Below are 11,266 nucleotides of genomic sequence, written 5' to 3' on the forward strand. Positions count from 1 at the left end.
CAGACAGTATTTGATGAGAGATCGGAGGAGGAGAGCTGTAATTGGCAGGAAGAAAACAATGCATTCCCATGAGGCACCTGTGCCGTGATTCACGGCTGCCTTGAGAGAGCCAGTCCTTCCCTTAAGATGAGATGGGTGTTCGGTACAAATATTTGTCTACAGTGGAAAGGTTAAGTAACTTGACCAACACCAAGCTAGCTGGAAGGACTGCAAAATATGGGAGTCCAGGGCCATGTGTGTGTTTGGGGGGAGGGGTCTCTACAACCACCCAGGCTAAGAGAGTAATGATCCTTGTGAAACAAAAAGATAATCTGGTTCAGCCAGGACCCAGTAGCCAGTGTTGGTTCAAGCAACAGCCTGATACCAAGCAGTTTATTAAGTGAAAAACTTTTTTTTTTTTTTTTTTTTGGTAATTAACACACTTTCATGAGTTCAATAAAGCTTAAGACATGACTATATCGAAACTCTTTGTAAAGCCCATGTGATGTCTTCCATAAACATGAGTTCCATAGATTGACTACGTATGACATCTTAAGGGTCTGGGAGGGGACCTGGTATGGTCTTCATCATACAGATACCACAAAGGTCGGTCGTTAGACTATTAATTACCTCCACTCCCAGCCTTCTGGGCAGGAAGCATGTATAAGTCTCTCCCTTTAAAGAGACAACCCAAGGTTAGAGAGATGGCTCTGCAGCTGCTCTTTCAGAGGTCCTGAGTTCAATTCTCAGCAACCACATGATGGCTCACAACCATCTGTAATGGGATCTGATGCCCTCTTCTGGTACACAGGTGTGCTTGCAGATGAAGCACTCAATATATTTAAAAAGGAATTTAAGAGGAAGAGGAGGAGGAGGAGGAGGAAGAGGGGGGAAGAGGGGGAGGAGAACGAGACAACCCTGTGTGTTTAACATTCCTGGCCTCCCTGGTCCTCATCTATGAGCACAAGATCTGTGCTTATCCGTGCCTTCCTTAGCCATGTTCAAAGTCACCACCAACCACATCTCCTTCCCCTTGCCAAATAACAATGAAACACTGAACCAGAGCATGAGCTGAACTTCCCAGGCCACAGCACAGCAAACCACAGAGTTATACTCATCAGTCCAGATTTGAATGCCAAGGCTTTCTCTGAAATGCCAGAGCAGAGCTCACCAAGCCCCCACTTGCTCACGGGCGTGGGGGTGGGGTGACTTCCGAATTCTACTTGGCAGCAGGCCTTGGTTCTTCTGCTCCACTTGAGAGGAACCCCTGCTACATCTCTATTCTAAGTCCCACACCAAACTTTAATTTCCTTTGTGGGAATAAGGAATGGCCCATGTAAGAATAAAACCGCTACTGACCACAGGGAAGGGGAAGAAAATAATCCGGGGAGCAAAGCCCACAGCTGCCTCTCTGGGAAGTGCCATTCAGAAAGACAATGGCTGAATTGTTTTCCCTGCACTAGGAAACCTTGCAGTCCCCAACCTGGAAGCCACTCTCTGTCTTTTTCTATTTCTTTCCTTGAAACACAATTTATTGGAAGCTCTGCCAGATCTCTGGGGACAGGGGAGGGGACAACGGGCTGGCAGTAAAATGAAACACCTCGTTAATGAAGGAAGCTGTTCTGCCTGGTGGCCAGAGAGCTTTCTGTGCAACCCAGGGAACCAGGAAAGGAGACTCCAGGAGCTTGGAGCACCTGCAGCCTTCGCATTACTTGGGAATGATGTGGTGAAGGCTGCAGGAGGTAACCAAGCCAGCTGCTTGGCAAAGCACCCACGGAGTCCCGAGTCCTGAAAGCCTCGGCTATCATCGAACGTCAGTCAGTCTGCTACCATCCACGCTCATGTCCTCCTCCTCGCCACAACTCTAGGTTAGGGATCACTACACCCCATCCACAGACAGAAACACCGAGGACAGTCAGTCACCAGCCCATGCTTACACAGTTGAGCGTAGTAGGACAAGGACTCCGATGTACGATTCTGATATTTTAAACCTGAGATGGAAGGGCGCTCTCATCATTTTTTGTCTACTTGTGACTGTGAAGGGTCTGGGCACAAAGGAAGATGTTCTAAAGAGACAGATGTGCTGCCGCTTCCTCTGCCTGTCAGACTGTTGAAGCCATGGTCCCCAGGAAGTTGGGATTTCCCCGGGAGTCTCATACCGGAAGGAGGCAAAGGCTAGGAGCCTACTTCCAACCTAATCAAGAGGAGATTAGTACTGGCCACTTGACAGTCACCTTGTAGGAGAGGCTGAAGCCGAAGCAGTGATGGTGGGCAGACCATACCTCAACAGCAGCTAGCTACTTTTACATACCTTTGGCCTTCTATTTAAACCCAAACAACCTCATGTCAGGGTCCCGGATGTGGACTTTGGGGAAAGGTATCACTAGGCCCCTTGGTTCTTCCGCCCTTTGCTTTTAACTAGCACTTGTTTGTTTAATTGTCCTGTTGAGGACAGGTAGCTTGTTAGCACTGCCGAGACACATTCTCTGATGCCCACAGCCCCAGATTCCCCAATCATCTTCCATGGTTCCTGAAAGGGTCCACGGTCTCTTGCCTCTATGCTAGCCAACAGATACAGGACAGTGAGTGGGGGGGGTTATGAGTGGGAGGGTCACGGGCCCAGGACAAGCAAACCTTCCCATTGTCCTTAAGGTCCCTGTATCAATCAATGAGAGGTGGAGAGAGACACACAGAAAAGGGCGTGAGGGAAAGGAAGCCTTTGCTTCCAATTTATCTGTTTGCTTAGACATTTGTTCCACCCTTCCGAAGGACTCAGCAAGATAACCAGGCATCCTGTACAAAACCGCAAGTTTCCAAGGAGTCCCCTTAAACCTCACCCCAGTGACTTTTTCAACTTCAATTTGTCTTTTATTTTGGAACAATATAAATCCTTGGCAGCAGGCCCAGTTTCTCCCTCCACCACCTGCCTCTTAGGAAAGCAATGGGGGAAAACATCAAGGAAAATGCTTCATCCATAGTAGGTGCACAAAATTGTAAGGCAGTTGTCAGCATGCCACCTCGACCATGTCCTGAGGGATTTATTAAACTTCCAGAAATAGCTGCCAGCCCAAGGTCTGAGTACATGCGTTCACTCGTTACTACTTCCCTTGTTCACCTTGGTGAGGAGGAAACCAAGCGTCACCCTGGAGCTCATGTCCAGATTCAAAGGAAGACGTTCTAAAGGGACATTTGTGCCACTTGCTTTTGGCTATCCGATTGTTGAAACCATGGACCCCAAGGCACCAGAGAGCTTGTTTCACTCGCATATGTCTGACTGTGTTTGTGTGGCTTTCCTTGGGGAAGCCAGCACGTGAATTCTCGCCACTCACTGGTCAGCTCCAAATTGAAACAAGCTGGTTACAATTGAGTGAGCCCAGCTTGCCCCGGCTGGGCTCTGCTCACAACTTCAGAAAACACTGCTTTATGTTCAGATGCAAATGACTGCTTGCTCTCCAGAGCTCTGGCTACATGGCCTGCATGGTGTTCTGAGCTGAATGGGGGGTGGGGATGAGGAAGGAGTGCAGGGCTCTGCAGGAATCTTGGGCCCTCCTGTCAGAATGAATTAGTCTATTCTGAAGCCTTCTCTGGAGGCGGAGGCTGGCCTGGCCAGTGCACAATGAGATGTTCCTCCAGGCCTCCAGCAGCTGTTCTGTACCCTAACCCCACTGGTAATTCCCAAGGGCGATCATCCACAGCCTGATGCTACAGGCGTGTCACAGCCCCTTGCCTCCAGAGGTGAGCTCTCCAATCCATCCTAGATGCCTGCCATTAGGGATGTGATTGCCATTTGAATATCAGTTATCCTGCCCTGGGCCAGATTCTCCTTGGAGTCTGCCAGTAGAGCAGGATGCACCAGGATAGGGAATACCTGTCCTCCAGAGGTTTCCAGCTTAATGACCTCATTCTGTCACTCCACTGCTGTCACTCAGACGTCCTCAGTGGCTCCCTGTAGCCAACTGAAGAAAGCAGGCTAGGCTCTCCAGGCTCGGAGCCACATTTGCTTATCCAGCCTCAAGTGCTATCCAATCACGGCTTATGGCCTCCGTAAGGTCATTGAAAACCAACTTTCCCCTCAAGGTCCCTGTCTTCTCCCCGCCTTCTCCTTGGAACTGTCCAGACCCCCTCCCTCCCTTGTGTTCTCCCAGAATGGTTCCAGGAGTTCACAGAGAAGGGAAATGGCAGACGTTAACGAGAAATCCCAATTCACCTGCTATCATTCCTAGACTCAACACTGTCATGGTGCACTTGGTGACACTAGTGAGTCGGGTCACTCAAAGGATGTAATGTTGACTATTGAGGACCTAAAATGTCCTCAGGCCTGTGCTCCGCGCTTGCAGTTATTACGTATCTACCTGTCTCCACCGACTAATATCCACAGATAGGGAAGGCAAACTCAGAAGGGGGAAGTTATTTCCCCAACAGAGCACAGCCAGGCAGTAAGGGATGTGCAGCTAAAGCAGACCTAACAGCCGCTTGCACCCATTCCCCACCTGAGACACACACAAGAGTGCACAGTCACAACCTGAAGATGCTGGCAGAGCATCTACCTGGGGTGTCTTTTTCTCTCACTGGTAAGTCAGTTAAACTCCAGTTGATGTCAAGAATATCTACGTTCAAACAAGCCCAGATGTTACGCATTATGAAGTAGAATTTCAAAATTGCATACATTTTAAAGATGAATGCAGGTCATCCAGCCCATTGTGCGCACCAGAGGAGGGCTGCTTTGGGCGGTGTGCCAAGCTTCCCAGCTGGTACCCATTCCGTCTCCTGTGCCATACGGCCTGTTCAGAGAGAAAGGGCTTCTTAATATTCCAACCTCTATTGAACTGTCTGTGTATCCCCCTAAGGGCTAGGCACTGGGTTGTCAGGTGACTGATTGATGCTTTTGGCTGAATGATGTACCAAGGATGTGCTGAGGTCTTGTCTCTGGTAGCATCCTGGGTTCCATGGGAACCTCAGCTGCCCGGCCCTCCTACCTACCCTAAGGAAAACGTAAGGGTAGATTGCCAGCCACTATATCAGAGACTCCAGTTCCCTCAAATGACTCTCAGCCACATAATGCAGAACTGATTCTAGCTGGTATTGACGAGGCTCAGATGGGCTCTGGAGAACATATGGTTTTGTTTGTATTTATGTTTGTATTTCGTTTTGTTTTAATTATCTGGCAGGAATCACTCAGATATAATATGTAGCATATGAGCCGCTACCCCCACTCTTTGCCTCCCATGTCCAGGGAAAATTTGATTAATTAGTCACAAATCTCAGATTCCAGCCTAATGACCCTCAGGCAGCAGCTACCCAGAAGTCCAAGTGGGGACAGGAGAATGAATGCTGGTTGCCGTCCCTGAGCCAATCATGGGTGACGGCACGATCACAGGTCTTTTCCAGGGTAGGCGCAACAAGTAGAGCCAGTGATTGCCCAGTGCTCACTGTAATGAGAAGTCAGGGTCTGTCACTTCTACAAAACCCTTCAGTGGCTTCAAATCCCTACATAGTAATGTCATGTGCCTTCACAGTGTCCAGGACTCTCCAGCCTCTGTCCCAGCCGGATTTCTAGGCTATTCTTCTGGCCCACTGCATCTGAGACCCTGCATACCAGCCAGGCCATGGGGTTCTCCTCCCTGCCTTCCCACTGCTGTCCCTTTGACCTTCACCAACCTTCTCTTTCCCTCTAGATCAGTAGTACCCAATTTTAAGGAGACAAGAAAAGGCTTGTTAACACTAGAGTGCTGGTCCCCATACCCAGAGCTTGAGCAGATCTGGTGTGGCCCCAAGAGTTTGTGCTTCTCAGAATTACCCCGTGTTGCTGACTGTGCTCTGGAGACTAAATCTGTGCTTGACTCCATGTGTCATGTTCAACCCAGGCTTCGCTTCCTCCAGGAAACCCACTCATGTGACTAGATACCTCCTCTGCATGCCCCCTCCCTTTGTGACATCCTCTGTACACACACGTATGCGCGCACACACACATAAACACACACACAAACAGCAGAGGGGTTATATAGATTTTTGTAGAGATTCTGTCAATGTATCTATGTCCCCAATTCCAAACTCCCCCAGGGTTCCTACCCAGCAACACCTCATCACCTCTTTCCTCAGAGCCTCCTGAAGGACTTCTGCAGGAGACAGCTTGCTCCATGTTTCTCAGCCAGCATGAAACCGCTCATAAACATGGGCGTATGTAGGCAAGCCTTAAGGCAGGGGTTCTCAACCTGTGGGTCACAACCCCTTTAGCAAGCTTATATTACAATTCATAACTGTAGCAAAATTACAATTATGAAGTAGCAAAAATACTAATTTTACAGTTAAGGGGCCCTGAGGAACGGTATTAAAGGGTCTCAGCATTAGGAAGGTTGAGAACCGCTGCCTTAAGGGAAGACTGGAGGAGTACCTCCATCTCTCACCTTCCTGCCCTTGCACCACCACAGCCCCTCCCCTGTCTCCCAAGTCTGAGCACCTTTTTCTACCGACAGCCACAACACTCTCACACTCATACCCCACCTTGAAATTCTTCCCTGACATGTGGCCAATAGGAAAACAGTCATGTTCACAATAGAGTACTCAAGTCCCCAGGTTCCCAACCTGACATAATTTCCTAACCACAATTCCATCATGCACAATGTCCTCAATAATCCCAAGTGTGAGTCAAAGGACATTCAGGAGGCCTTTGCAGCAGCAGCTGCAGCACACACACACACATACACACACACACACACACACACACACACACCAACTTTGCACACAAGTGCACACTCTATAAAGGAGCAGGAAAGCTGGGGAGACAGGCACAGCAATATAGAGCCCAGCTCCCCTAAAAAAGACAGAAAAGAAACAAAAGACAGAAACATGGGAGAAGAGAGAAAGATAAAGATCAAATTCATTAGGAAATACAGGAATGTAGGAATGGTGAGAGAACTGGATACAAAAGAAGAAGGAAGAGGAAGAAGAAGGAGGGGAGGGGAAAGAAAAGGAAACAGAACACACCAATAAAGAATGATGCACACACAGCTCCATAAGAGACCATGAGAAAAGAGGAGAAATGGCAGAAGATACTGTAGACTAGCAAAGGTAGGCCTTGTTGCTAAGATACCACCCTGGGGTGAGCGGTCCATGTAAAATGCATTTTTAAAATTTAAATATAATTTTTCTGGTTCAAATTAGATAGGAGCTCAGGAGATATAGCTTCCCCAGGCTCCAAGGGAACAATGAGACAATGAAGACCCTAAATCAAGCCTGTGAAAGGGCTTTGATCTTCACCATGTTTCTCCAAGTGTTGGCTATGCAGAGACTGGACAACTCCTGCAAAAACAAAACCGTGATTGCTTCTCTGCCCAGAGCCACTCCTAGAGGGATCCCTGCAATGGGCTCATAGGTTAAAGAGCCGACATGTCATGATCACATGTGAAATAAATTCTACAGGCATCTCTCTGTTGTTTATATACCCTCCCACATGCATAATACATAATACATACATCATACATGCATACATACATACATACATACATACATACATACATACATACACACAAGCAAGCTATTCCCAAAAAGAAGGCTGGAATTCCCTTCCTCCTCCTCCTGTACATCCTTCAAAGGCCAACTTGGACTAAGCACCCATCACCCGAGACCAGGCCGAGAGTGGAAGGGCAGAAGTGCCCAGGTAAGGAAAGAACACAGATCAGTCATGCTCAGGAGGAACTGCTTTCTAGCAGTGCTGGGGGCTGAGTTTTGCTTCTTTGTTGACGTTCCAATTTATAATTCCAAAGGTATTACAAATGAGGGTGGCATGCACAGCATTAAGAAACACTCTGGGATATGAAGCAGTCCAACCGCTCAGACGCATGTGTATTGGTCTAGATGAAGTACAAGTAAAGAGAGACCTTTTCTGTGGAAAGATAACTCAATGGCCTCTGACAGCTGCTCTTTTAGGTCATTTTCTTTTCCTAAAAGTATTTAATATACCTAAATAAAAGTCATTTCAAATTAAGTAACATTCTGACTTTATTGAAATCTTTTGAAGTTTTTAATACTCAGTATAAAACAAATATTAACAAATGATGTTTTTAAAGCATGAAGTCACCTGCTGACTTTAATTCCCAACTTCCTACTGGCCAGTGATGCTATGTCCTAGCTGGCTAATGTTGTGTCTTTTCTGTGATAGCTATGCAAAGTTTTACCTGTTTTTCATTGGAAAGTTGGTCTTGTTGAAGATTGCTATAGATCTCTCAGAACTAATCTTGATTAGGTAAATATGTCATTCACTATCTTAATATTTTATTTTAAAGAGCAGAAGTCTTTGCATTTAATAAAGCACATGTGTTGGCTATTTTCTTTTGTGGTTCATGGTTTTGTCCTGATTTTTGTACTTTTAGTTTTTCCACACAGCCTTGTCATGCACATCAAGGTCAGAGGTGAGTCGATGCCCATACTCTTTCATTGTGCACACCAAAACAGCTCCATTCACTATGACCATCATCCTTTAACCTGTAAGCTACCCTATGCTCGCTGGTCTCCTTGTGGACTCTACTATCTTGCATTAATCTAGATATCCATCTTTATACCAAATCACGAACTTTGCTACTGTAGTTTATCATAAATCTTGATATCGGAAGCCAAGTGTGGTAGTACAGGCCTACAGCACAGCACTCTGAAGCGAGAGGGTCAAAACTGGGACCAACCTGAGCTACATACAGAGTGAGAACCTGTCTCAAAACACAAGAGACAAAGAACGTGAAATCGGGTGAGAAGGAAGAATCTTAACAAAAGAAAAGGAGAGAAGAAAAAAGAAAAGAAAAAAAAAGACCTCAGATTGTATGAGTCCTTTATCAGTGTCATTTGCAAAGTAGTTTGGCTATTTTAGGTTTTGCACATTTACATGGAAATTTGAGTGCTGTCTCCCAATTTCTAAAAAGTCTTCTGGAAGTATCTTTTAAAATTTTCGCTGCATCTATAGAACAATTTGGGAGAAAAAATGGTACCTTGTGTTTCATTCGTTTATGGTTTTAAATTATACTTATTTATTGCATGAATGTGTGTATACACACATATCCTTATGCCTGTTTGGAAGTCAGAATATAGCTTACAAAAGTCAGTTCTCTTATTCCACAATATAGATTCCAGAGATTAATTCAAGTTGTCAGGCTTGGCAGCAAGTGCCTTTATCCACTGAGCCATCTTGTCAACCCAAGATGACATTTTAAATAGATTGAGTCTTCCAAGTGTAAGGTCTCCTATGCTACAGTAGTAATTTAAGTCAATTTCTTTTACTAATGTTTTATAGATTTTACATCTTAATAAACTTACCCTCCTTTGTGTTTTTGATACTCTCTCACATTGTATTAACCTCATTTTCTAATCAACCCTTGCTATATAGAAAATTACAACTGACTTTGGGGTGTTGAGCTTATAGCCAGATGGCCTTGCTCCATTTACTTAAGTCCCAGCAGCTTCTTAGAGCTTCCTTGGGATTTTCTACACAATGATCATACCGTGAACAAATCAGGATAGTTTCACTTCTTCTCTATCAGAGTGTCTTTGTCCTGTGTGCTGACTTCCCAGGAGCTCTTGTGGGTTGAGGTACAGAACTGGTCAAATGGACATCTATGAACATGGGGCAAGACTCTGCTGTCAACATTAAGTTTGAAGCCAGTTGAAGGAGTTATTCTAAGTGACCTCCACCATCTTAGGGAAGTCCACGGGTCTTCACAGTTTGCAGATTCTGTTTACAGGAATCATTTCTATAGTATGTTACTATTCCTAGCTTGAAAGGAATTTTACTATGAGTGGCTGTGCTGTGGTATCAGCCGCTTTATCTCTGTTGACATGATCATATTGTTTTCTCCTTTATTCTATTAATATTTTATTATATAACCTAGTTTCAGATGTTGAACCAAACTTACATTCCTGAGACAAGCACAGGATATTGCTGGATAAGACTTGCTAATGTTTTGCCAGTATTTTGTGTCTATATTCGTGAGGGATTTTAATCTTGGCTCTCTTTTCTTTTAATATCTAGGATCAGGGTAATGTTAGGCTCATAAAACTGGAGAGTATTCACTCTTCCTCAGAAAGATTTTGTGTGATATTGGTATTGTTTTTTTAAATCTTTGATAAAAGCCAGCTACATATTAAAATGCTCGAGATTTATTTGGTAAGGAAATTATTTTTAACTTTTTAATTTTCAGATAATCTTAAACTTATAGAACAATTACAAATATAGAACAAAGAATTCTCAGACATCTTTATTGGCATCCCCTAAGGTTAACACTCCATCTGACCTTGGTACAATGATTTTATTTCTCTAATGATATTGGACTAACACTATTAAGTACCCATCAGACTTTATTAGGATTGGTTGGTATTTTTCAGGAATGTTCTCTCTGGATCTTAGAATTTCATCTTTGTCATCATATCTTCTTAGTTTCATTGAATCTGCCATAGTGCCTCAGTTAATTCTCACCCTTCACTCACCTTGAGACTTGGGAAATACTGAGCAGTTCTTTTAATGATTAGCTCTCATTAGGCCTTGTGTAGTATCTCCTGACTAGATTGCAGTTGTGCATTCCTGGAAAGAAAAACTTCATAATTGATGCCTCGTGGCATGCTTTATCAGGGAACACTATGTTAGTCTTCTTTTTCCAGATGTTGACCTTAATTACTTTGTAGAGGTGTGCTTGTCCATGAGTCTCTGCAATACATTATTTATTTATTTTTTACCTCAAGTTAATATATACTTATTTTTGAGAAATCAAAAACCATCACTTTGTGTGATGGTTTGTGTATGATTGATTTTTTTTCTTTACTTTAGATCACATTTCTTCTTATGTGTCTGGTGATTTCTTTTAAATATTATATTCATTTATCGTGGCGAAGAAGCATGTGTATGGGTACTTGTTTCAAAGCACATCCGTAGACGACAAGGGACAATGTGGGGAATGGTGTTCCCTCCTTCCACCATGTGGGTCCCAGGAACCAAATTTAGTTGTCAGCCTTGGAGATGAGCACACTTACCTGCTGAGCGATCTTATCGGGCCCTCATCATCATCTGGTGTTTCCTGATGGAACCCTAGACATGGGTGCACTTGATTTTGTTTCCTTTCTATGAGCCTTTGGCCTCAGCTGAATGACTTAGGGGATAACGTCTCCAGGTTTGCTCACACAATAGCTTTTCATTTCAGAATAGGTTGGCACTTGTAGTAATGTAGGACCTCCAGGACTTGCTAAATGCCCTGAGTATAAAGAGAAGTTTCTCCCCCTCCAACCAAATACAGTCATCTCCCAGCACAGAGCT

The sequence above is a fragment of the Mus pahari genome, chromosome 6 (genome assembly GCF_900095145.1).
Source record: "Mus pahari chromosome 6, PAHARI_EIJ_v1.1, whole genome shotgun sequence".
Classification (NCBI taxonomy): Eukaryota; Metazoa; Chordata; class Mammalia; order Rodentia; family Muridae; genus Mus; species Mus pahari.